This window comes from Hemicordylus capensis, chromosome 5, assembly GCF_027244095.1.
Source record: "Hemicordylus capensis ecotype Gifberg chromosome 5, rHemCap1.1.pri, whole genome shotgun sequence".
Taxonomy (NCBI): domain Eukaryota; kingdom Metazoa; phylum Chordata; class Lepidosauria; order Squamata; family Cordylidae; genus Hemicordylus; species Hemicordylus capensis.
Genome location: NC_069661.1, coordinates 112,438,710 through 112,466,420, shown reverse-complemented (window position 1 = coordinate 112,466,420; position 27,711 = coordinate 112,438,710). Strand labels below are relative to the sequence as shown.

Below are 27,711 nucleotides of genomic sequence, written 5' to 3'. Positions count from 1 at the left end.
TTTAGTGTACAAATCTCTTGTCTGATTTTACATCTTTTTGTCTTGACTTGGATTTGAAGATTTTTGTTCCTGGATTTGATTTTTTTTTTAAAGATGCTTTTATTAGTGTTATATATAGAAACAGAAAGGTTACATCTCTGAGAATCCAACAAAACGAGTTAACATACAAGGTCTTATCCATCAGAACCAAGACATAAGAAAAATACATTAGTATTAATAGAAAATCTTTAACTGGGTATCAGAAGCTATCAATAAAAGAATCTTGAACCATAACCCTAGAGAAAAACAAAAGACAAAAAAGCCTGCCCCAACCTAGTTGATCATCTTTCTATCAGGCACTCTTAAGGAGGAGAGAACCGATCCAACTATGACATACAAAATAGAAATAATGCAAGTAATTCGAGCGCAGAGACAGACATCCCCAATATTCTGTGGTGTCAACTCCACACACCAGGCTAAAAAACTATAGTTAAATTTTAGTGATTAAATTCTGTATTCTATAAAGAAGAGAATATAAGTTCCCTCGCTGTCGTGCGTCTGAATTGAAACCTGTATAAATAATAATAAGAAAAGATATTTGTTTGAGAACTTTCATTAAGTTAACTAAATCTTGTAATATATATAATTAATAAAGTATGTTTTATTATGTATTACTCTCCAGTAAGTAAAAGGAAGATTCTGAAAGATCTTGGATCCTTTAGTCTTTTCTGTCCCAGCTGCATTAAATGAAAAACTTAGTGTAATATCTTATATATTGAGCTGATGGACTGAAAAAATCTAAAATGATCAAAGGACATCCATGTTTCTAGCAAAACCAAAAAATGAATTCAGAGAATTATAAAGTCCTTGTTCGATTCGACCAGATAATAGGTTTACAACAAAAACCTCACCAGCAAACTTCACCAGCAAAATTCTATGCAGTTCTCTTCCAGTAGAGTTTCAATATTATGAATGACAGATGAGAATAAATAAAATTGATGAATTCGATCCTACTAGTGAGAGCTCAACATACTGTTTATATTATTATAATTTCAATACAATAAGGAAAGATCTCTCAGGCAAGACATAAAATGATCATGCATGTCTCTGTGCCCAAGTCACACCCTGGGTCACACCAATCCCTTCATACTGGTTCTCTCTTCCAAAGACAATTCAACTACCTCCTAAAAAATCCATGGAAAGTTAAAAAATAATAATAATAACAGCAATACTGAGAAAATGTCTATAGGCTAGACTTTATCCCTAATCGTCAGAGAAAGTAAAACTTAAAACTCTTGTAGAACACTCCCCCTACTGGATAACTCAGTATGCAAAACTATTTCAAACAAGATTATTCATTGGAGAAGAACATAAGAAAAAGTTATTCTGCCATAACAAAAGTAGTATGTGTATTGTAAATACAAGGCCACATGTTCAAATATGTAAAAATCCCATCTTGTTACAGACTGGTATTCAAGAACTGTAATAAAATAATTAGCAAAGATTAGCTAGACCTTTAATAGTCCCCATCCTCATGTAATGTTCCTGGATTTGAAGCACTCTGGCTTAGATCTGAAGATTCACAGATGGCCATGATATTCATAGACCATAACTGTTGTGATGAACAGACACCCTGATGGATCAAGATAAATAATACTACAGGTGAAACTCGGAAAATTAGAATATCGTGCAAAAGTCCATTAATTTCAGTAATGCAAATTAAAAGGTGAAACTGATATATGAGACAGACGCATTACATGCAAAGCGACGTAAGTCAAGCCTTAATTTGTTATAATTGTGATGATCATGGCGTACAGCTCATGAAAACCCCAAATCCACAATCTCAGAAAATTAGAATATTACATGGAACCAAGAAGACAAGGATTGAAGAATAGAACAATATCGGACCTCTGAAAACTATAAGCATGCATATGTATTCAGTACTTGGTTTGGGCCCCTTTTGCAGCAATTACTGCCTCAATGCGGCATGGCATGGATGCTCTCAGCCTGTGGCACTGATGAGGTATTATGGAAGACCAGGATGCTTCATTAGCGGCCTTCAGCAATTCTGCATTGTTTGGTCTCATGTCTCTCATCCTTCTCTTGGCAATGCCCCATAGATTCTCTATGGGGTCAGTTTGCTGGCCAATCAAGCACAGTACACTGTATACTTTTCAGAGGTCCGATATTGTTCTATTCTTCAATCCTTGTCATCTTGGTTCCATGTAATATTCTAATTTTCTGAGATTTGGATTTGGGGTTTTCATGAGCTGTATGCCATGATCATCACAATTATAACAAATTAAGGCTTGACTTATCTCGCTTTGCATGTAATGCGTCTGTCTCATATATCAGTTTCACCTTTTAATTTGCATTACTGAAATTAATGGACTTTTGCACGATATTCTAATTTTCCGAGTTTCACCTGTATATATCTGTGATGGTATTATTGTTTTGTCCATATTTAATATTTTGTTTTTTGTTAGTTGCCCCAAGAAGCACTCCTGCTGAAGGCTGGGATAAAAGTCACCTCAATAAACAAAATAATTCGGCTTGGGAAGGTGGACATAGTCAGAAAATGGCAGCTTGTACAACAGTTTATATTAACAGAATAAGGGATTTTAATATCAACCCTCCCTGAATACCTGGAGAATTCAGGACAGGTGGGAAGCAAGAGGTGCTGCTTTGTGGGAGAAGAAACTATAGAGATATAAATGGGAGACAAAGTAAAAGCAGCCCTGTTCACTCGATGAAAGAGAGGCTGAAAATGGTGCAGCCACCACCATTCAACCATCTCATCATATCTGCAGTATAGCACTAGCAATAGCACTTACATTTATATACCGCTCTATAGCCGAAGCTCTCTAAGCAGTTTACAATGATTTAGCATATTGCCCCCAACATTCTGGGTACTCATTTTACCGACCTCGGAAGGATGGAAGGCTGAGTCAACCTTGGTATTGGCTGGAAGGAAGCCCCAAGTTTCTGGATAACTACTTCAGATAAGGCTCGGGGCCACCATGAGCTCCTGAACTATTTACACTCAAGTCAAATAAGACATTAAATGGGGAGAACCTCAATTTCTTACTGCTTGAAAACATTCCCCACACCTTAGTTTAATGTTAGCAGGGCTGCTAGCGGTGCTGAATACAGCTGCTGGTTGACCATTCTTGGGCTGTAGGATGAATTCTCTACACTGTCCTTCGAACCTTGTATTGCTGCTGAATGAAGCAAGTGGGGAAATATTCATATTAGCTTTGCAATTATGTGCCAGTGGTTTGTTAGCGTTTATTGGCAGTGTGCAGGCTGCCAGTGACTTTCAAGTCTTTCTCTTCCCCTCAGATAACGAAGGGTACAAGTTATTAACAAACCACTTATGATATCTAAGATTTTGTTAAGAGTTGTTGGATTTGTTTGCTTTTTGACAAAAATAACACGGAACAGAAATGAAAAGCATATGTTAAATATCTTCATCATACCCTCACATCTTAACTGGTAAGAAGAGATCATGTGTCCCTTATGTTCATAATGGTATGAGTATAACATTATTTTGTAGCCATTTTCTATTTCATGGGCAGTGTAAAGTTGGAGTTCTGCTACTCATCCGTTCTCACTTGCATGATCATCACTTGACCATGGCAGTAAGAGCAAACGTTTCTGTGTAAATGGAGAATTGGAGAAGTGAACTCCTGTGATGCTATGTGACTAGAACACAGTGGTACACTTTTGAAACCACCCACAATTAACCTTTTAGAAGAAATGTGATTTAACTAAGGAAGGGCAGGGAACATGAATGAGACTGTCTGTAGCAACTCGTGTTCCATCACCAAGTCAAAGAACTATACTGTATAGTTCATTAGAGGCTTTGGGCGGTATAAAAATATGTTAAATAAATAAAATAAATAAGATAAACTGAACACATGTTGGCAAAAGCTGTTTAATTAGACATTTAAAATGAAAAAGAATACTTGCTCCTTTGGGTTGTATTTGTTTTTTTTTTTAAATCCCAGAATCATTTCTGGGAGCTTTCTCCCATTCCACTTTAGCAATGATTAACTGCCCCTTTTCCCAGAACTGTGTACAGTCAGTCTGACATCAATTATACCGCTACACAAGCATACGTAAACCAAAAGCAGCTGTATTTGGCCTCTGCTGTGTTATACCAGAATGCAATAACTTGTTTTGTTAAAGAGAGGTCACATGTTATTGGGAAATCAGTATTTCCAAGCTTTTTAGGAAATAGCAGCAGGCCATGAAGTGAATACATAATAGGTTTAATATGTAGGAAGAAATGCAATTGTAAATGCAAAGTTTAGCAAAAATTGAAGGAAAATTTAAGCTCCAAATTCAAACTTGCTGACTTCTTGTGGCAAACCCTTCTGTATGTGTGTGATTTTGACTTGCTGTCGTTCTGTTAAAATCTACCAGCTTTGTCCTAGATGAAAAATAGTCTAGTTTAGCCAAATAGTTCTACTTGTATGTAAGACGATGGCTGTATATACACTTAAATGTATATCACTCTGCAGTTAATTGAATTAAAGTAAAAAGGCTGCTTCCCATATTGTAGTGAAAGACAGTTTTCTCACTCTGCTCCATTGCATCTTTTCTCTTATATTTAATATGTTCCTGCATGCAGTAAACATCCCCACTGCTGTGGCTGGCAGCAAATCTCATGCATACAATTTCTGCATGACTTCAGACAGCTAAATGCTCCTCAGATGTTACAGATCATGGCCATCGGAAGTGAAAATGTGGTACCCCATCTTCAGTTCGAAATAGGAGCTCCTGTTGAGTGCCCTTCCTCCTTTGGCCACCAGATAGAGCCATTGGGCCCCCTCACAAAGTTTGATATGTTGCTCCCAGAGTGATAGGAGAATACATTTCCTCATGGGTACAAATGCACCCATGAGTTGGCTGAGCCAAGTGGCAAACTGTAGCCACTGCTTAGAGGATTGCTGTGAAGATGCTAAATGGGAAAAGGCCCACAGTGTAAAATGACAAGAAAAAGACAGAACTGTAGCATACATGTGTTCATAAGCAAATTCTTTAATGATAAATGTATTGATTCACAAGCATGATCTCCCAAGTACAAAAACGCAGAAAACATATCAGAAAGTGGCACAAATCTAATGCCTCATAACTATACCGAGTGAGGTATTTGTCATATATCAAATATGACTCTCAGAATATGTATGATGATTATGTCAATGGGAAGCTGCTCAACTTGCCCGTTTCATATGTAAATGCATTCTATAAATTCAAGCAACATATTTAGATATTTTCTGCAGTTAATATATGTGATCTCCAGGTAGCCTGTTAGTACCAATAAACTGATGCTGCTTGTTAATGGGACTGTGCCAACGGTGTGCTTCTGAGCACCAGACTTGGGTAAGTGGGGAGGATGAGACTGGGGTGGAAGAGGAAGCCAAGGGCCGCTTCAGTGGCTAGGTACATCCCTCTGTTTACCCTTGAGCCGCTATCATTGCAAAAGGTCTGGTTAGAGGGCAACAATCCAGGCTTCCTCTACGATTGTTTGTAATAGTGGTTTCTAGGCTAGTGCTACTAGCAGTCCAAACTTCACCATGCTTGCTTGGAAGCAAATGCTACAAGGTTCAGTATGAAGGCGGGTTTTAAAATGATGCTAATTTCTTTCCTTCTCCAGGGACTTTCACACATGGCTTTTAGCTAGCATCTCTGGAATGGAGGGTGCGAGTTCACATATCAGCCGGATTTACCCTTAAGTTGCAGCGCTGTCGGGGACCAGTTTACACACAATCCTGGTTTCCCCTGAATTAGGGCTGTGCATTTTAGCTTCACCCAAATTATGTCTGGGGTAAAAAAAATCCTCTATTTTCAGCGGCTTTCTTGTTGGAAAAAACCAAGGGTTCTGGTATGCACCAATGCTTCTCTGTGATGTGTGGAGGGGCCATTGCCAATAAATCAGCTTTTTTTCAAAACTTGCGTGTGTGTGTTAAATATTTGCTGGGTGGATTTGCGCAACACCAAGAGTCCGCTGACAGCTGTTTTCCTTATTGTCTGCTCTTTTGAGTGATTTGCAATTGTGTTTGTGGGGGAAGGGTTTGTGACAGATTGACTAAGTACCGTCAAACACAGAGTTTGACATCCAGAATAAATTGCTGAAGAGTGCTACTCAGGAGATGCTCTAAATACTTGATTTCAATAAGACTGCTCAGGAGTAATTAGGTCTGGCTGTCAGCCACTGAGAATAACTTTTGAGTAAGGTATACAGGATGAGGCTGTTAGTTTGCTAAGAGCATTTCTATTTCTAAATGTAAACATTTCTAAAGGTAAAAAATAAATATTTCTCCTATCTATATATGAAGCCCCAAGCCTACCAGGTCCTCTTATCTATGTGAGCTGTGCATGTGAGGCCAAAGAGATTCTCATTAATCCTACGAATTAAACAGCTGTGAATCTGCTGCGAAGCAGACTCGGTCTTCAGATACCCCACAGCATGAAGTCATGTCTGGATAACTTCCAGGGCAGTTTGGTTTTCCCCTCTCTATCTTGCTGGAGTGACACTCATTTGGTGTACAAGTGTGTAGGGGTGTGTGCTGTGACCTTCTGACCACATGTTCTCCCCGCCCACCACAAACAACACATGCAACAGTGGGAGGATGCTCAGTTTCATGCTCTTTGCCGCAACAAAGTGACCTTGTTCCTGTCTTGTGTCTCACTTTTCAGCCTGCCCACGCCAACAGCAAGTGAATGGTTTCCCTTGGTCTTTCCTGACATTGTGAAAAATACTGACTTCTTTAAACCTTCATGCAACCTGTAAATTTTGAATTGAAAGCACTCTCACCCAAAGGCAAAGTATGCTTTGGTGCAGATATAAGGCTCCTGTGTTTGTATATTTTCAGTATGCGAGCACATGCCCTTCCAGATGCCTCTCAGGGAGGGACTTTCACCTCCCTAGTTGCCTGATACTGTGAAGGAGAATGAAGGAGTCCAACCAGAGGTGCACCTAAGTAATTTTGGAGCCTGGGGCTAAAGGCCTTTGGAGCCCTCCTCCTGCCCACAGCAAGTTAAACATCGTCCCCCACCCCCTGCACAAACACACACAAAACCATGACACACTTAAGGGTTCTTGAGGGTACAAACAGCAACTGGACTCACAAGAATGTAAGAATATAAAACAGGTATATTTATGCAAATATGCATTAGCAGAAACATTTCAACATGCATAGGAACATAGGAAGCTGCCCTATACTGAGTCAGACCATTGGTCCATCTACTCAGTATTGTCTTCACAGACTGGCAGCGGCTTCTCCAAGGTTGCAGGCAGGAATCTCTCTCAGCCCTATCTTGGAGATGCTGCCAGGGAGGGAACTTGGAACCTAGATGCTCTTCCCAGAGCAGCTCCATCCGCTAAGGGGAAAATCTTACAGTGTTCACACATCAAGTCTCCCATTCAAATGCAACCAGGGTGGACCCTGCTTAGTTAAGGGGACAAGTCATGCTTGCTACCACAAGACCAGCTCTCCTCTCTGACAGCTTAACATATTCCCATCCCACATATTTCTTTCCCAACTCCCCCCGCTGTCTCTAAAGCGGAGGTCACGCCCGGCACAGGTCACAGTCATGCTTGGCCACCCAGCATAGTGCGGGCCAGTGATGTGGCAACCACACCACCCGGGACAGACTAAAGAGGATTGGGGGGCCCCCAGTGGGTGTGGAGGCCCTGGACTTCAGCCCCGAAGTGCAGGGGTAAAAGCTAATAAGGAATTGAGAATAGATCCTTTGGTTCCTCTTGAAAGTTTGTAAAAACCCCTGGATAGGAAAATATTGAGCAGCCAAGTCTTTCTGCCTTTGGCTAAGCCAGAAGCCCAAAATATACAGAATGTGTGAGTTATGTATTGAGATTTAGTCCAACAAGGGATTGGGAATAGAGTCCAGATGTATGTGCAGTCTCCAGTGTACAAAAATCATTATTTGGGTATTTAAGAGAACAACTTCTTCATTATGAGCCCCATCGCCCTTTGAGATAATCCAGAGAGGTTCATCTACAGTTGCCACCGGCTCGTCTGGTGGCCACACAGGGACGGGCCTTCTGTGCTGCTGCCCCAAAACTGTGGAATGCGCTCCCTACTGAAATACGATCCTCCCCATCTCTGACAACTTTTAAAAAGCACTTGAAGACTTACCTTTTCACCCAAGCTTTTTAGTCTGACTCAGTCAGTCAGTCATGTTTATTTACGGTCATAGACCAAAATTTAAAGCATACATAATAATACACATAAGATATAATAGCAATATATACAGAGATCCAATATTATCTCATCCTAGTCTGACTCCAGTTTTAAATTGTTTTAAGGTTTTTATTTCCTGTGTTATAACCTGTTTTATGTCACCAGAAACAACAGTTTGGGGCGGTGTGCAAATTTGATAGATAGCTAGATAGATAATATCAGCAGCTTCAGTTTTTAAAGCAAGCAGCCAGGTTTCTAGATTAAAAGCTTTTACAGAAAGGAAGGGGTTTTTTCACAGTTTTCTAAAGACCAGCAGATACTGGGACTTGGGTGTCAGTGCGGAGGGCATTCTATAACAGTGGGCTATAATAGAGAGAGCACCCTGCTCCTGACTCTACCAGATTATTTTCTCAAGTAGGGACTGTGGAGCAGGATCCCTGCCATTGCCTTCAGGGGCGTAGCTAGGGGAGAGGGGGCCCATGTTTGCCTCTCTCCCCAGTGGCCCCTAGGAATGAGGGAGATAATGAAGAAGATAGGGAGGGGTGGACCTCGGGGGCCTCAGGAGCTGGGGGCCCTGGGTTCTTTGAACCCATCCACTCAATGATAGCTACACCCCTGATTGCCTTAATGAGCTCATATGGGGGCAGAATTTCCCCAGGTAGATAAACGAGACCCAGACTATTTAAAAATTAGCACCAATATTTCAACTTGTGCCCAGAAGCTAATCAGTAGCTAGGGCAGATCCTGCAGTCCTGGATTTTTGGGGGCTCCTAGAGAGAGATCAGGATTGGGACTGCAGCATTCAGGGGGAAAGAGGGGATTGAACTCTTTGCCCTCACCCTGCACACCAGTGATGTGCTTAATGCAACATGCAGTTTGGTTCTGCGGTAATTCGTTTTCAGCCATGTTCTTTCCCTCTCCCCCCCGCCCCCGGTCAAATTCACAATGCCACTAAAACTAACAAAAGAGCAGCAGCCAAACTGGAGCACTGGATTTGTTTCCATGTGCAATCAGGTTTATTTGCTTAGGTCTTATTTTATTTGCTTTCCGATGATTCAGATAGGAGTATTGTGGTCTTTTCCAAGTGAACTCACACGTTCTGTATATTTTGGGCTTCTGGCTTAGCCAAATGCGGAAAGACTTGGCTGCTCAATAGCATTTTCCTATCCAGGGGTTTTTACAAACTTTCAAAAGGAACTAAAGGAATGTCTCTTCTGAGCCAGGATATTTTTCTAAGCAACTTCTCTCTGTCTCTCCTCATTGTTGTAAAACAGCAGATGAATTTCAAAACCTTCCATTGTGAAATCATGAAAAATTGTTTTCATTAATTGCTTTACCATCCTTTTCTCCCTAGTTTGTAACATGGAGCCATGGGCTTTTATACAGTGGGTATAGGAAAGAATCACCCCCTTTGATAGACCTTAAATTCTGGTTCCCTTACATCCTGAAATGAAAACACAAAGAAAATTCCCTTCACCAGCTGTACTTATCCAATGCAACCTATAACATCCAACTTAAAAACATCACAATTACAGTCCAGAAAAAGTGTCACAAATAAAAAACAAGAATTACTGAGATTGAAAAAGGATCACCCCCCACCCAATGTCAATATTTTGTTGAACCACCTTTTGCTTTAATAACAGCCTTGAGTCTGTTGGGATACTTCTCTATCAACCTTGCACATCTAGACGGAGCAATATTTGCCCACTCCTCCATACAGAACTGTTCAAGTTCGGTCACATTGGATGGTAGGTGTTGGTGGACTGCTATCCTCCCTGGATCCGGTCGGCCCTCCAAACTGGATGGAAGAGCAAGGAGGAAACTGGTAAGAGAGGTTACCAAGAGGCCAATGGCCACTCTGAAGGAGTTTAAGGACTTCATGGCAAAGAGTGGTTGTTCTGTGCATGTGACAACAATTTCACGAGCGCTCCACAGATGTGGCTTGTTCGGGAGGGTTGCAAGGAGAAAGCCACTTCTCAAGAAAGGCCACATTAAAGCTCGTTTGAGCTTTGCCAGAAGGCACCTTGAAGATTCTGATGCCAGATGGAAAAAGGTCTTATGGTCAGATGAGACCAAGATTGAACTATTTGGCCTCAACACCAAACAGTACACCTGGCGTAAATCCAACGTAAATATACTTTTTGAATGCATGCTACTTTCTGAATCTATTTCTGAAAACATTAGATTTTCTCAGTTCATAGGAAACATAGGAAACTGCCATATACTGAGTCAGACCATTGGTCTATCTAGCTCAGTATTGTCTTCACAGACTGGCAGCAGCTTCTCCAAGGTTGCAGGCAGGAGTCTCCCTCAGCCCTATCTTGGAGAAGCCAGGGAGGGAACCTGAAACCTTCTGCTCTTCCCAGAGCGGCTCCATCCCCTGAGGGGAATATCTTGCAGTGCTCACACATCAAGTCTCGCATTCAGATGCAACCAGGGCAGACCCTGCTTAGCTATGGGGACTGGGGCACAGCCCTGGGGCACTGGGCTGCACTGGGCCCTGGGGCACAGCCCTGCCTTGGGCCCCCAGCACCCCAACCTTGCTGAGTGTCAATGAGTGGCAGCAGCTCTTCCCCTGCCCACTCTTGGAAAGTGAGAAGAGGATAGCTGCCGCCTCCACCGCTTCTGAGTCCTTCATTGGCAATTTGTTCCCCTCCCCTTGGCCAGAGGATTGTGTGATGGCATAAACGGCTTGGGCCCTGGGTATTTAAGAGAACATCTTCTTCATCATGAACTCCATTGCCCATTGAGATAATCAGGAGAAGTCTGTCTGCAGTTGCCACCAGCTCATCTGGTGGCTACTCTAGTACAGGCCTTCTCTGCTGCTGCCCCAAAGTTTTGGAATGTGCTCCCTGCTGAAATAAGAGCCTCCCCATCTCTGACAACTTTTAAAAATCTTTAAAGACGCATCTGTTCACCCAGGCTTTCAATTAAGTACTCTTTTAATATTCAACATGGTTTTAAACTATTGTTTTAAAATTTTACATTGTTGTAATGTGTAATTTTTTTCTGTTGTCATTTGTTTTGTTTTGTATAAACTGCCCAGAGACGTACATTTTGGGTGGTATAAAAATATGTTGACTGACTGAATGATCACAGGGGCATTTGGGAGAAACCCCATTGGCCAACTGGGAGTGCAAAAGGAGGAGGAGCTGCTGTTGTGCAAGTCAAAACCCATGCAAGAGTGACTCCTATTTACCCCAGCAGCCAATGGGAGCATCCCCCAGGCCTTATGATGCTACGGAGGCCTCTGCGTGACATTTCCATTTGCAGATGGAAGGTGTCTAGCAGTGAAGGTTGCAGTGGTGTGAACCTGCTGCTGCAAAAGGCTAGACATGGACCCTGGGGCCTTTGCCCCACTCAGTCCATATGTGATGCTGGCCCTGGGAAAGACTCCTGTCTGCAAGCCTGTAGAGCCACTGCCGGTCATTGGCAACAATACTGACCTAGCTGGACCAATGAACTGACTCCGTATGAAGCAGCTTCATATGTTTAATTTTAGTTTATTGACTGCTTTCTGGGACCTGATCCATCTAAAACAAGTTATGATTAAGCCCCATTGAAACTAATGGAGCAACTCCGTCATGACTAACGGATGTCTCACTGCTTTCATTTGGATTTGAGTTGCAACCCTATGCATGCTTTTTTGAGAGTAAGCCCCACTGACTCATGGCACTTACCTCTAAGTAAATATGGACAGGGTTAGGCTGCACAGCGCCATTAATATAACGTTTGTGGGATCAGAGGGCTTTCTAGCAATTTGGCCTAATGTCAATGTTTCTACTTTGACATTAGGCCAAATTGCCAGGATTTCTCTGAAGCATTTTTAATCATAATAAGCCCTGTTCAGGTGGTCTTGTAGCCATGTACAGTGCACCCTGGGTTGCCCACACCTAATCATGGGGAGGATTTTTCCCTGGGTTCAGCATGTGTCTCTTTAGATGCGATACGCGTGGGTTGGTGAGAAAGTAGGGCTTCAATTGGTGTACACAGTACAAGACACCTAAAAAGGGCACTTGATTGTTCCAGGGAGTGATGCCGTATTTTAACCATACCTCTGATGCATTTCTAAGGTTCAGTCATCCTAGTACTAATTTATTTATGATTTGTTTTCCTGTGGTTAAAGGCTGCTTTCTTCCTTTCTAAAATCAGTGGGAGGTGACAGTCTGCTAGGAAAGTTTTAAGTCATCTAAATATATATCTCTTTGTGTTTCAGGCTCTATTCAGACATATGCCATTTTAGAACATTTTAGAACATTTCTAAACTACTGTGAATAAATCTACAGAGTTTGGGGTTGTTGTTTTTTTTTGAAAGGGAGAACACATTTTTTTTAAAGGAAGAACACATTTAATACAGCAGAATTATTTCTAGCACTCTCCCAAAACATACATTATTTTGCACTTTCCTTGACTGTTCTTATTTGCTCTCCTGCGGAAAATACAGTTTTGTGGTCCCTACTTTCCCCAGGGATAGGAAACCCATTGTTATTCCTAGTAAGAATTGTTTTGGGGAAAGTGGAGTGGTTGCTTGTGAAATGATTGAAATAATATTTCCATATATATATATATATATATATATATATATAGAGAGAGAGAGAGAGAGAGAGAGAGAGAGAGAGAGACACTGCCAAAACATATAAAAGGATTTACTCTTATTTGAACCACATTTCCAGTAAGTGTCCAAATTTGTAACAAACGTTTTTCTTTTTAAAATCTTATTGGAGTTAAGTACAAGGTAGGCTGCACAACTGGCAGGGACTATGTTCTATCTAGTAATCTTTTATGTTGTGTTATTGAGAAGTTTGTCCCAGTGGAATCCTGTAGAGAGTGTGTGTAGTGGAGTCCGAAAGGAAAAGGGAGAGGAAGTAGAAGGAGAAAATGGAGTTGTTTCTGAATAAACCTTTAATTAAATTTACAGTCTCTATGAGGGAAGCAGCTATAAAACTGACACACTTCTTGAAGCAAAAAATACTTTTGGAGTGGGGAGGGGGAGCAACAATTGCTTTCTCCTTCACGCACACTTGGCTGTGAGACAAACCTCTGGCTGAGCTGTGCAGCAGCCTTTCTGAGAAGGCGTTGGCCACTGACTACATGAACAAGTGGCCAGTTTGCCAAAGATATCTCTAAACATTTTGGGGAGTATACACCTTCCTGTTTTTTGATACCACTTAGAGACAGATACATGCTTCCTGTTCATTTCCTCTTTGTCCATTAATAGCTTTAAAGACTATTTTAAGCAATATGTAGAAATAACAAAACCTGATGGTAAAAAAACCTGGTAGCCCTCCCCACATATATACCTTAGAAGTTTACTCATTATATGCCTTAGAAAGTTGCTTAAGAGTTTGCTTACTTATTTACTATTAACCTTATTAGGTAATATTTTCCCCCATACTCCAGGATAATATGGGATGATAAGATTTACCGTTAGCCATTAAGTTACATTTTATTGTAACTTATTTATTGTAAATAATAATGATAACTCATCCATAGATGCAGCAGGCAGCCAGCCTCTTTGATTTGGCACTTAGGGCTCAAAAAGCCTATAGTCATTTGATTTATACACACACTCAGCACTATCAGACCTCTCTATGCTACTGGTAGCCAAAGCATGGTTTGGAAAAAAGCATCAACAATTATACTATTGGCCTGGCTACGACAAGAGTTTGTGGGATCCTCTTCTAGAGTTTTGCTGAGTTTGGGCCTATGTGCAATAAACAACATTAGTTTGTGGAGTCAGTATTGTTGCTTGACATACATGAAGGAATTTGGTAATACCAAGTTTTCCTCCATTGTCTACTTACGTTTTTTATAATCTGATTCTGTTAGTTTGGTCTAATTGCAGGATTTGGTGGAAGGATAATCTAGCCTTATGTCATAAGCCAGCAAGATGTAAACATGTATGAAGGAACGGTTAAGTATTTGAATGGGAGATGTCTTACATTGTTTCATTTTTTCCAAGCAAAGTCAAGAGCCACCGTGGTGTAGTGGTTAGAGTGCTGGACTAGGAGAGGGGAGACCCGAATTCAAATCCCCATTCAGCCATGAGACTTGCTGGGTGACTCTGGACCAGGCTCGTAACAACAAGGCAAGGGGAGACAGTTGTCTGGGGGCCCCACTGCCTGGAGGGCCCCCCCAGAGGCACCTCATGTGACTCCCCATTGCCCCCTGCCCAGCCCCAAGGCCCCTCAGCCACTTGCCCTGTTCGCCGTCTCTCCTGCTTGTTCTGCTGGCAGGCAATGAGCAGCAGACAAGCTGCAAAGAGCTCCTTTTCTGCCGCCTCTCAGCTGATCGGCGGGTGGGCGGGGCTTCCACGGAGGTCTGGTGTAGGCCGCTGTGAAGCCTGAATTCCAGTAGGGCCCAAGCCAGCCAGGAAGGAGGAGGCAGCCAGAGAGGCCTCCACTGTTCTCTGCAGCAGAAGACCCCCTGCTGCCAGGTAGAGTGTGAACTCCCTTTTGTGGTTACCTTCCCCACCCAACCCCCCCCCACCCGGATATATAGGGATCTGCTTGCCATAGGGCTTTGATATGGGGGGGAGGGACTGAGAAGTGTCTGAATATTTATTTTTAAACAGCTTGGAAAATTTGCTGGCTTAAAAAAAACTATCTAAAAAGTCCTATAAGTGGCTTGTTTCATGGCAGAAAATTACAAAAACTTCTGGAAGAAACAGTATTATATTTATTTTATTCATTCATTCATTCATTTATAAATGCACTTATGTTCAAGTTGTTTTGCAACCCAGAAGGTCTGAGTGAGAACTGTGAAGCATGTCTTCTGTTTTTATTTTATTTTATTTTTCTTGTGTGTGAACTGCTCTCCAATAACTTGCAGGGACTTCAGGGTAAATCTGGCCAACATGTGAATGCAGCACCTCTATTCCAGAGGAGATGTGTCTTAAAGGGCTTTAAAAGCCTCCTGTGAAAAACCTCCTGGAATCGAACTTGACTGAATTTGTTCAGAATTCTGAGAAAACAAACATAGGCTCACCCTGCATGGTTGAAAGTCTCCTTTGCTAATCTGCAGCGAGGGGCCCATTTTAATCATTCATCTTTCTAGTGTGTTCTAGGCATTAAAAGTAAAACAAATGTATAGTACTCAATGTATATCACTATATATTGTGACGTGTGCGTGTGTGTATTCAGTGAAATGTATTTCCAGGCAGCATACTTATTTTGGAATATCAGACTTAAATCCTTGGGGGCCTGGGGTGTGTGGAGGCCCTGGACTTTGAGTGGGGGGGGGACCCATTTTAAAATCTTGTCTCTGGGCCCACTCCAACCTTGCTACGCCCCTGCTCTGGACCAGTCACTTCTCTCTCAGCCTAACCTACTTCACAGGGTTGTTGTGACGAGAAACTTAAGTATGTAGTACACCGCTCTGGGCTCCGTGGAAGAAGAGCGGGATATAAATGTAGTAATAATAATGATAGTTATTAATTAGCCATTAAGTTACATTTTATCATTATTATTACTACATTTATATCCCGGAGAATAAATGCTGTGAGAGTCCTTCTCCTCTCCACCCACTCCCTGAGCCAATGGGAGAATCCTCTAGACTTTCTGGAGGATTTTGGAGCATTATGTCCATTTGTAGATGAGGGGATTCCCAGTGGTGAGCACCAGTGGTACAAGTCTTTTGGCTGACTCTCATCACTACTGGCACCACAAAGGGGTTGGCTGGTGAATGGCTGTGGCCCCTCAGGTTGGTAGTCTGTCAGGCCTGTGCCCACCTTGGCCTTATGTATGGAAGGGAAGGGGTTACATGCTTCTATCCAATCACAGCCGTGCTAAAATCCTGACTTTCTCTATTTTCTTTTACTGTATCACCTCTTACCCACCTGTTTCCCTATTCCATGCCACAACTTCACTCCATCATAGACTTTGCTAGAATCACAGAATCTGCCTGACTTCTGGTTGCTTTTTAGACTCCTTTTTTCCCTTCCTCACAGAGAGATTACTACAGTAGTCAAGCTGGGAAGTTGCTAGAGATTACACAACAGAGGCTAGGTCCTTTTCAGCATCTTCCTATATCTCTGCTGCCCAATATAGGTGGTACAGCCAATGAAAATGTGCCTAAAGTCCTGCCTAGTACATCAATTACTCACCCACCTGTGCTCAAGGCCAGTCATACTTATAGCCTTCATTTGAAAAGGCAAAAGCTATAAGCATGATGACAGGCGCTTCCATGATCAGAGGGCTCAGGCATGTAAGCACAACAGACCCATGCGGAGTGCATGGGTGACTGAATGATGTACTAGGCGGGACTTCCGGTGCATTTTTGGTCCTCTTATAACGGGGCATATATCTAAGGTGTTTTCAGGATGAGCAACAGTTTCTGCTGCAGAGGCCAGCAGAATCTGTTTGGATTCAGAGATCCTAGTGGATCCCAACTTAAGGACTTAAGAGTTTCAAGTCAGAGGTTAGAACCACTAGGTGAGTTCAGGTCACAGTTTCACTGGGGACCCACTTTAGAAGGAAGGAAGAAGTAAGGAAGTAAGTAAGTCACAGTATCAATGGTATGTTGTTATTGCCATTTGTAAAATTGTTCCCAGTTTTTATTTAGGAAAGCAGTTATCCAAGATTGCAATGCTGTTAGAGGTTGTTGATTTTTACCCACAGTAGGTAAAACAGCAGAGCACTAAGAAATGAGCACACACTCCAGTTACAGAGTAGGTAGCAGAGGATGGTTTGGATATTGAAGCTATTTAGAGAAAACACATGGAGATCCTTGTGTGACTAAACATTTATTGGTTAAATACACTTAGATAGGAAAGACCTATATCTAATCTAAAGGACTACATAATGGATAGGTAAGGAGAGAGAGAGAGAGAGAGATGTTTCCATCTGCTCTCTAGGAGGAATTAAAGGAAGGATTGTGACTCAGCACAGGAAGTGCTGCAGAGTCAGTTCAGGGGTCATAGAGTAGGGATAGATAGGGAGACCCTTACTCACTGTCTCTACTCCCAGTGCCCCTAGTGGTCATTAGGACAGTTGGTGCAAAAGGTCGATGCACTGGAAGTTCATCTCCAACAAATGCAAACTGCAATCTGATAACTATTCTGTTCTGATTGGCATTGTACATGATAAAATATCGGGATTTGGGAGCGTGACAGAACATAAAGTTGATGGGTGGCATTTTTCATTTCAAAGTTACATTCCAAATGGAAATACCATGTCCAAATATCCTTACCAGCTGCGGAAAATCTGAATTGAGCCTGTTACCCAATGACAGTTCATATTTCTCTGTCTTTCTTGGAATTTCAATTTTGTTCAGTTTAGAGAGGGTTCTGTTTTGATTTGAATCCAAACTTTGTTTCATGAACAAAAGTCCATGTACTCTAATTAATATCAGCAGCCTAAAATGATTGCTGTTGTCCAGAAACCATTTACAAGGCTGTGTAGATATCTTGGAGACTGACTGGATTCCAAAAGAAGCACAACAGAATAATTATGTAGAATAAAGTTGTTAGTTTTTTTTAGCATAGTAACTAATCGCGTTGACATGCTTTATGCCCCATTGCACATTCAAACAGGCCTATGCAATCCTCATTGGAGCATCTACTTATTTGGAAATACTTTGCATTTCTATTTTTTCTCTGATGCCTAAGAGCATTATAAATTACAGGAAGGGATTGCCTGTTTTTATGAGTTGATTTTTGCCTTTCTTCCAGTTTGGCTCATGTTCATGTATCATGACTAATAGGGAGGTTGCTTTTTTGGAAAACCTCGGGGAAAATCCCATATAAAAACAGATACACCATTTGGAAATATGTCTGTACATTCAAAAATAAGAGTTCATGGCAGTAGCATGAGGAATTTACTACATTTATAGCCCACACCTCCTGCAAGGAACTCAGGGTTCCCCAAAACTGATCCTCACAAAACCCCAGGGAGAGCTCGTGTAGCATAGTGGTTAAGAGAGAGATCCATGAATCAGGAGGCTCCTGGTTCAAATGCTATGAACCAACTAGCTGGCCTGATCTATCTATCTATCTATCTATCTATCTATCTATCTATCTATCTATCTATCAGATTTGTACACTGCCCCAAACTTTCATCTCCCTCTTAGCCCTTCCACTGTCTGCAGTATGGAGATAATAATACTCAGAGGGTTGTTGCAAGGATTACAAAAAGACAAAACATGTGAAGTGCTTTGATCAGCCAAAAGTGCAATATAAATGTGTGGAGAAAGTGTGGAGAAAGTCGATAGAAATTCTTCTCCCTCTCACATAACACTAGAACCAGGGGTCATCCCATGAAATTGATTGCCAGGAAATTTAGGACCAGCAAATGGAGGTATTTTTTTCACACAACGCATAATCAATTTGTGGAATTTTCTGCCACAAGATGTGTTGACAGCCAACAACCTGGATGGCTTTAAGAGAGGGTTGGATAACTTCATGGAGGAAGGGTCTATCATCGGCTATTCACTGGAGGGCTATAGGCCACCACCAGCCTCAAAGGCAGGATGCCTCTGAGTACCAGCTGCAGGGGAGTAACAGCAGGAGAGAGGGCATGCCCTCAACTCCTGTCTGTAGGCTTCCAGTGGCATTTGGTGGGCCACTGTGTGAAACCAGATGCTGGATTAGATGGGCCTTGGGCCTGATCCAGTAGGGCTGTTCTTATGTTATGTTCTAAATGCTAGAGAAGGACACAACCAGAAATGACTTGCCAAACCGTGATATTGGCACTTGCTTCAAACACCAATATGAATGTCCAGAATAAATGATGGTGGCTGCAGAAGCAATGAGGACCTAAGAATATACTGAAGGGGTAGAGAAGATCTTAATCTTCTGAGCCCGAGTGGCAGGAATAAGAAGCCCTATTCACGTTATGTTTGATGCATGCACAATATGTGTATGGTGTGCGCACATACAGTTATTCTCACATTATGTTCAATGCACATACAATAGTACACTTCCTATCTGCACCCAGGTTCTCTTTTTAAATGAATGCATGTACAGACAGTCATTTGCACAAAAACATGTACTTGTATACAGTCACCTGTATGCACATACAATGTAATGTTTAAGGGTTAGAATGTTACAGGAAGCTCAGCAGAGCAACTAGAAACCAACATAGAGAAGCACCTGGTCCAACTGTCTGCTTCAGTATTTCCGGTTCCTATGGGAAGGACACATCTACTACGATGATGCCACCACATTCCTTTGGGAAGAAATGGCAAGGGCTTGTATCAAAACTGGTCACTTGAACTGTAGGATTATGGTATTATTGCATTTAGGCAAATGAAAATAGACATTAGTAGCAATTCTGGCCAAGATGCCAGGGCAGTTTTAATAGAGTTAAAAAGCAGGAAATGAATTTTGATTCTCAGTCTGCTGTTCTCTCCACTTAACACATAATGGATAATAAGTGTGATTGAAGCTGAAGGCCATGGTCTCCTTAACTGGCTGGGATGCTGTGGGGGATACTAGAACTGCAGAATGAATTAGCAACCATTTTGGAGGCTGTAGAGTCAGAACAAAATGCTGGGAACCCTTTTCCAAATAAAAACTGGCAACTGTAGAATTTAGCATAAATACAGTAACAAGACATTCTGTAACATTCTGTGCTATATCTTATATGATCTGTGTTTGCTTCACTGTTATTTGCAAGATTCATGTTGAAATAGTTGGCAGCATCATTTCAACAAAGCCTCTTACAGTTGGGTGCTTCTCAAACTTGAGTCCCCCCAGATGTTGTTGGGGATGATGTGCAGAGATGATGGGAGTTGTAGTCCAACAACCTCTGGAGACCAAAGTTTGGGAAGCCTTCTTTAGAATCACTGCTGTAATCCACACAAGATGATAACTGTGATTTGGCTTTAAAGACATCAGGGCCATTCACATAACGGGCAGGCAGGAAACCTTGCCTTCCCCTCAGATGGTAGTTGGTTACTCGGTGGGAGTGTGGAGCTCTCACATGATCAGCCCTGCTCTGTGCACCATGGAGCAGAGCGGATTGATCTGAGGCTGGGACTCATCCCGGCCTCCATGAATCCCACAATGCACTGTGCAACCCACACAATGCATTGGGGGGGATCCTTCAGTAGTTGGGCACTCTAGGTGCCCGTCTCTGTGTCTCCTGGGAACATAGGAACCTGCCATATACTGAGTCAGACCATTGGTCCATCTAGCTCAGTCTTGTCTTCACAGACTGGCAGTGGCTTCTCCAAGGTTACAGGCAGGAATCTCTCTCAGCCCTGTCTTGGAGAAGCCAGGGAGGGAACTTGAAACCTTCTGCTCTTCCCAGAGCAGCTCCATCCCCTTAGTTAAGTTCATCTCACAGTGCTCACAGGATAGCTAAGAGAAGCGGCAAAGATAAATGAAAGATCGTATGTATTTTAAAACATGGAGAGCCAGAGTTAACTATTCATAGATAAATGGCCGGATGTGTAAAGAAAGGGCCAGACTCCATGTGACATTTAAAGCATTATTAGCCATAGTGGGCACTGTTCTTCTTTAGTTAATAGTAGCCAGAGCAGGAAGGAAGTCCTACAGATTGGGACTGTGGCAAGATATGGGGGGTTTAATACTACTGCCCACTGTGATTCTGATCCAGCTACTATACTGTCTACCGGGGGTGGGGGAGCTGCTATTGGTGACAATGGGAGCTTTTTTCTGGGGTAAGTAGCAACTGGATCAGGACCCTTATGGATCCGGACCATGGCAGACAGGGTTAAAGTCCCCATCCCCTGCCACAGTCCCAATCCAAAGGGGTCTCTGATATGGCTGCTATTGACTAAAGGAAAACTATGATTGCTCACAATGAATGGGTTATGTTGCATCTACTCGATGTAGCAGGTAAGCCCACTAATACTTAATTCCAAGCAATATCGTGTTGCCTGGCACAATATGGCTCTAATACACTACAGTTCTGTGCTCTTCTAGTGCCATATGAGCAAATCAGTTGCTCAGGGGCATCTATGTGGTTCTCTCTTTGATCAGCATTTTTGGATGGGGAAATCTGAAGGGAATCATATACAATCCAGTTCCATTTAGGCACTGCTGGTCACTGAAGTCCTCCTGCTCTTTGCCTCAGCTGACTGCATGCAGCCATTCTCGAAGGGGATGGGAGTGACTTTCTTCACTCTACGGAAGGCCAAACTCAAGGAGAAAATTTAAGCACCAGTTTGCTTTTAAAGTGAGATGGTGGTGGTTTAAACAGGCATGGCTGTTAGGTCATTTCCTGCTGCCTTTTATAGTTAAGAGACTGGAACCAAAGAAAGCAGGAAAGCTCATGTGACCTCAGATGAGCTTACCTACCAAGCAGGGCTGTCCTTAGAGAGCCCTGGTGGGGTGCGGGCCCGGGGAAAATCAGCCAGTGCATGGCCCCCTTCCAGTTAATTCTAATGGAAGTTAAAAGAGCAGGGCCAACGGTGGCCGCCCTGCTTGCCATGCCCTAAGGACAGCCCTGATACCAGGGCAGAGTGAAAGGTTTCTTGGCAGGAATTTGAATGGTAGGCTGTCTGAAATAGAAGTGCGTATTGAAATGGGGGTGGGACATGGTGGGTCGTCAGAGTCTGCTTCCCCACGAGGCCAGGTGCAGCAAATGTAGGCTGTTCATCTTCCACTGCAGATTTCACCTCACCTGTCTGCTGCCCTCGTCCCATCTCTGGTCCTCCCCCCCCCCCCCGCCGCCATAGCTGGCCCTACAATTCTAGGGCATAGTTGTTCATCATATCTAGAAAGGTGGCCTCTTTGTCATTACTTGAATGTGAACTTGCCCTAACCCCTGCTAACTTGGCAAAGAGGCACCTTTTAATGTGGTGATTCTCTTTATTTAGCAGGGGGAGAGTAACTGGCCCTATTAACCCCCAGCACAGTACTTCCAGTGACAGTTGTTGGTGTCTATCTTATGGTTCTTTTTATAATGTGAACCCTTTGGGGACAGAGATCCATCTTATTTATTTGTTATTTCTCTGTGTAAACCGCCCTGAGTCATTTTTGGAAGGGCGGTATAGAAATTGAATAAATAAAATAAAATAAATAATTTTACCTAGTCTATGTGTGGGTAAGTGGCACATGATTTGCTTTTAGTTACATATGATTTACCTTTTTAAAAAGCATTAGATTTCAAATTTTTCATTTTCTTGTTTATTCATTGACCCTTAAGAAATCTTCAACATTATAAATAAAACAAAACAACAACAACAGAAAGATTAATCAGATTAATTCCTGATATATATTATCAGGAAACCTGGTTCGGTCCTGCACCATAAATACAGTCGAGGGTAGAAATAAGCATTCTGCTTCAGCTGCATGACCTCTAGGGCATTTTCCAGACTACGAGATCTGCAATGGGTAAAGCGTTGCAAGGTGTGACAGAATAGTGCAATGGTATAAAACCGAGAGTAAAGCGTTATTCAGTGCTTTGTTGAAGGTTGGTGGCCATTCATATTTTCCATCCATTGCAAGGCAGGACTGTCCGTATTCTCCTTGAAACTCATTTATCTGCCCCTCTTCCTGCTCTAATTGGGCCAATGGAGTTGCGGTGGTGGGGGTGATGTGAATATTCTTTTGGTAACTTCTCGGCTGCCTTGCGCAAATCTGCCAGCAGGGGGAAGCACTGTTCCAAAACAAAAATCTAACTTTATCTTGCATCATTCCAGTTTTACGCAAGAAAAATGGGCGGGGGGGTTTAGATTAAAGATAGTAAAGAGAGGAAGTGTGTGTGTGTGAGGAGATCCTTTGGAGTGACAAACAAGGGGACTGCTTATTTATTTATTTATTTATTCATTCCTTCATTCATCACATTTATATACTGCCCAAACTTTCATCTCTGGGCGGTTATCTTTTCGTCTTATGGCGGGGGCGGGGGGAGTGAAAGGAAATCCTGTGGTGAGCCAGAAAGGGGGAAATACAGGAATTGGTGCTCCCCCAGAGAAATAAATAAATAAATAAATAGGAGGGAGGAGGCAGAGGGGAGACAAGAGCTCCTCCAGCAAGGGCTGTGGTTTTGCACAGAAGTAAATGAATCATGATTCAGTTCAATGGGCTTCCTTTTAAGTGACTGTTCTCTTTCCCTGCCCCTTGCCTTGTAGTAAGCAAGTGGGATTGCACAGAAGCAAATGATTTAGTTCAATGGGCTTCCTCTTCAATAAAAAGTGCATGAGAAAGGGTTGGATTCAGAAATCTGCTCAGCTGCACTCATCTCCCCTTCTGTGTTGACAAGCTCAAGTTATACTGGAAGCAAGTGGGGGAGGAGGGAGGTGTGGGGTTTGGGATCTGTGGGGAGGAAAGGATAGGAAAGCTGAGATTTCTCCCTGCCTGTTTCTCTCCCCGTGGCGAGGGGGTGGGGCATGGGGGGTGGGGGAGGGACATCAGGGTAAACAAAACTAATATGTGGACTGGCATACTCCAATCTGGAGTGGATTTGAATTAAAAGCCCTGTCTGTAAAGCCTCCAGGTGCTGTAATGTCCTTCCTAGAGAAGCCCATTTCACCTCCTCCCTGATTAGTCTTTCACTGCTGTGTAAAGACTATACTTTTTTGCAAAAAATTAAACCTTTTAAAAAGTTTGTTTTCTCACTACTATTTTGGAATTGTTTATTTGCTGATTTTTAATCTTTCTATTGTATTTTTATCTTATTTTATTGTTTCTTATTTTGATCGTTGGCTGCTTTGGATGTTCTTAACAACAGGATATAAATATGTATAATTAAAAAGGGGGGAAGTACTAGTGGCCAGTTACCCTAACCTGAGAATTTCACAGCAGTGTGAGGAATGGGAAAGTAGGCCAGGGAAAGAGGCCATTTGCAAGGAAAGTGCTGAATTGACAGTTTGTGTGGAGCTATTCTTCCCCCTTGAAAAAATATTTATGCATTTGGTAATAAAAATGAAACAAGTCCTTGTGTATATCCAGAGGAAAATCTTGACAGTGTTTTCTTCCATCTGTGTTCTTTGAACTTTGTGTATTAAATATGGCTAATTTTTTTGGCATTTCTCAGTCAGTCCAAGATCTGTTTGAACTTGACAAGATGGGTGTGATTGTAGCACTTCATTCTCTGAGGAAGAAACCAGACCTTTATCTGTTGTTTTCCTTCAAGAACCAAATATAGGTGGGAAAACGAACCTTAATTGCATGTTTAGGTTTTGCAGCTGTTCTGTGTAGATAGATTAATAATCTCCAGTTTAAAAATCTGCACATAGTACAGTGCTTCTGTTAAAATGATCCCTACTTTAGTATTCTATCTTTATCTCTCTTCTAAGCTGGCAAATGATATTTTGCTGCCTGATGCAAAGCGCCAAATGACATCCCCTCCCCTTCTGCTTTCTATTAAAACCACACCTTCCTGCTTTCAAACCTCTCCCCCTTTCTTCTTGTTCTGTTAGGAAGGGAAAATGAAAAGCGACTGGCTTCAGTTCTTTCCTCTGCAGGCCATCCATCGGAGTGCTGCTCTACTGCCCCTGAGGAGGGGTCTACATTAGACTGCTTGAAGCAACCTGCTTTGCCCTGCTTCTTGTTCAAACTGATACTGGGAAACAGATTGAGTAGACATTAGGAGGAATATCCCAAATGTCAGAGGGGTTACACAGTGGGACAATCTGCCTCAGAGGTTTTCCAGCAGAGGCTGGGCAGCCATCTTTTCGGGATGGAGTGGTAGATGCCTGCGCTGAGCATGGGGCTGGACTAGGAGACCTCCAAGGCCCCTTCTGGCCCTAAAATTCTATCATTCTGTGGTTTGCTAGGCCAATCTGGGGAATTGTCCTTTGGTGAGAATGTTGTGCTTAGGATTCCTTATTTGTGATCCTCACTTGCCCCTCCCAATTCTAAGGGTGTCCTAGCAGAGGCTCTCTTACCCCTGGCCTTTGGGGCCAAAGTCATAGGAACATAGGAAGTTGCCATATACTGAGTCAGACCATTGGTCTATCTAGCTCAGTATTGTCTTCACAGACTGGCAGCAGCTTCTCCAAGGTTGCAGGCAGGAATCTCTCTCAGCCCTATCTTGGAGAAGCCGAGGAGGGAACTTAAAACCTTCTGCTCTTCCCAGAGCAGTTCCATCCCCTAAGGGGAATATCTTACAGTGCTCACATTTCTAGTCTCCCATTCATATGCAACTGGGGTGGATCCTGCTTAGCTAAGGGGACAAGTCATGCTTGCTACCGCAAGATCAGCTCTTGTTCAGGGCCTTCACACCTCCTGCCCCCCCACCAATGTTTTTTAGTCTGTCCCGGGTGGTATGGTCGGTTAAAAATGTGCTAAAAATACTGTGTGGGTGGGTGGGGCCTCCAAAAGCCTTTAGGTCCAGGCTCCAAAATTACTAGGTGCCCCTCTGTGTCATGGGGCGATGGAACAACTACTCAAACACTTTAAAGTCTGCAGAGCGGGCAGTTTCCGGGACTTATCTACAAATTATTATAGCTGCAGTAAGTCACACCCTCCAAATTCTGTGACGTAAGGGCCAAACTAGACAACAAACTTCAATGACTGGGACTCCACAAAGGGTCTTTGTCTTTTAAAAGCAGCCACGAGGGGACTGATTCAGGTTGGGGCTGAATCATGGAAGGAAGGAAGGAAGGAAGGAGTGTAAATCTTTGCTGCTGCACTGATTCCAGACTTGCACTGTCCCTAGAGGCTGATAGAAAGGGCAAATAGCAGCTTTAGGAGGGACCATTCAAATGAGAAAGCAGTTTGGGTTCAAGGGTCAACTGCCGCCTCCACCATGTGTGCACACACATGCACACACTGCAACCACAATATCTTTCTCTCCCCATCTCCTGGGAGTTATTTGCAAATGGTTTCATGCTGCGGGGTAAATGTAGAGCAAAGCCACTTCGAATTACACTTGTGGCATTGAGGGAAGCAGCCCCGCCCCTCTGCTCTCGAGTTTTATTTTGGTGGAGGTTCACATTGCATGCCTCTGTATTTTCCTTCTAGCCAATGGGGGCGGGGGGGGGGAGATTTCTGAAGCTTATATCTGCATTCCGAAAGACTGTATCCCTTTTTATCATGTTAATGATTCTACACCAGTACCTCTCCCTATTTGCTAAAACCAGCATTTTAAAAACCCAGAAACACATCCAGTGACTGGAAGACAGCTGTGGGGATAAGGAGTTCTTATCTGGCTTCTACGCTCCACTCTCCTCTGGGTGGGGAAGGGTCTGGCCAAGGCTTTTTCTTTGATCTTGTCCTCCTTGCTGTAGCGTGTTTGCTATCAGGGGCTGGACTCACTCTAATTGTGTTCATATATATTCTGCACCTGGCCAAACTGCTTGATTGCTGTGGGTGTGAGACACACCCATTGGGCTTCAGAGATCTTGGCCTTTATTAGAGTGGGCTGCCACCAGAGGCGGCCTTCGAAGGTGGGACTGAGGGCTGGGGCTGACATATTAACTTGAGTGGCAAGAGAAGATTCTTGCTCACTTCACTGTTGGTGAGATTGGGTCAAAGTAGTTGTAATGTGTTCGGGTTCGTCTAGAGATGGGGAGACAGGGGGCACCTTCGTTGAATGTGGGGCAGCTATTCTGGTGGTGGTGGTGAATCGAAGAAGTAACATTGGCAGGTCAGCAGGCCATTCCAGGGGAAGGGTAGTCAGAAATTTAATAGCTGTCTCCCCTTCCGGCCATCCTGCCAGCTCTTTCAGCTCAGGGAGCACTGCCAACAACCCACACAGCCTTACCCTGCTCCTCTGCAATGCCAGGTCAGTCCAAAATAAACCTGAGCTCATCCATGATTTGATTATGGGTGAAGGGGCAGACCTGGTGTGTATCACCGAGACTTGGTTGGGGGAGGCTAGTGGTCCAGTCTGGTCCCAGCTTCTTCCTCCAGGGTATTCTGTAGAGGAGCAGGTGAAGGGACATGGGCAGGGAGGTGGAGTGGCTGTGGTCTGTAAAGATAACATCTCCCTTACCAGTGTCCCTGTCAAGGTATCTGACCATATTGAATGTGTGTACCTGTTTGGGGACCAGGGATAGATTGGGACTTCTGTTGCTGTACCAATGGCCCCACTGCCCAACGGAATCCCTTACTGAGCTCACAGACTTGGTCGCTGAACTCGCATTGGAGTCTCCCAGAATTTTGGTGCTGGGGGACTTCAATGTTCATTTCAGGACCAATTTATCCAGGTCAGCTCAGGAGTTCATAGCAGCCATGACAACTAATAGGCCTATCCCAAGTGGTCTCTGGACCGAAGCACATTGCAGGTCACACGCTTGATTTGATCTCTTACTCTTATCAGGGTGGTGTTCAGTGGGTGGGGACTCCTGTGATTTCCCTATTGTCATGGACGGACCACCATCTGGTTAAGGTTAGGCTTACAACCACTTTCCATCTCTGCAGGGGAGAGGGGCCTATTAGAATGGTCCTCCTGAAGAGGTTATTGGAGCCAATAGGATTCCAAGAAGCCTTGGAGGGATTTAATGTTGGCTTTGTCAGTGATCCTGTTGATGCCCTGGTGCAAAACTGGAATAACATCATGCTTACCAGGGCAGTAGACATGATTGCTCCTAAGCGTCCCCTCTGACCCGCTTCAAAACAGGCCCCTTGGTATACAGAAGATCTATGGGGGCAGAAGCGGCAAAG

General features: G+C 43.1%; 1 protein-coding gene across 2 annotated transcripts in view; it reads left to right on the top strand.

Moving 5' to 3' along the window:
- Nucleotides 1-14,564: 14,564 nt before the first annotated feature.
- The window catches only part of RBPJ (recombination signal binding protein for immunoglobulin kappa J region), a 147,420-nt gene continuing 134,273 nt past the window's right edge, over nt 14,565-27,711 (top strand). The window contains exon 1 of one of the 2 annotated variants that reach the window (XM_053255639.1): nt 14,565-14,625. The gene's annotated coding sequence lies outside the window, so the exon portion shown is untranslated. The remainder of the gene's footprint in view (nt 14,626-27,711) is intronic. The other variant, XM_053255640.1, reaches the window with a different exon arrangement.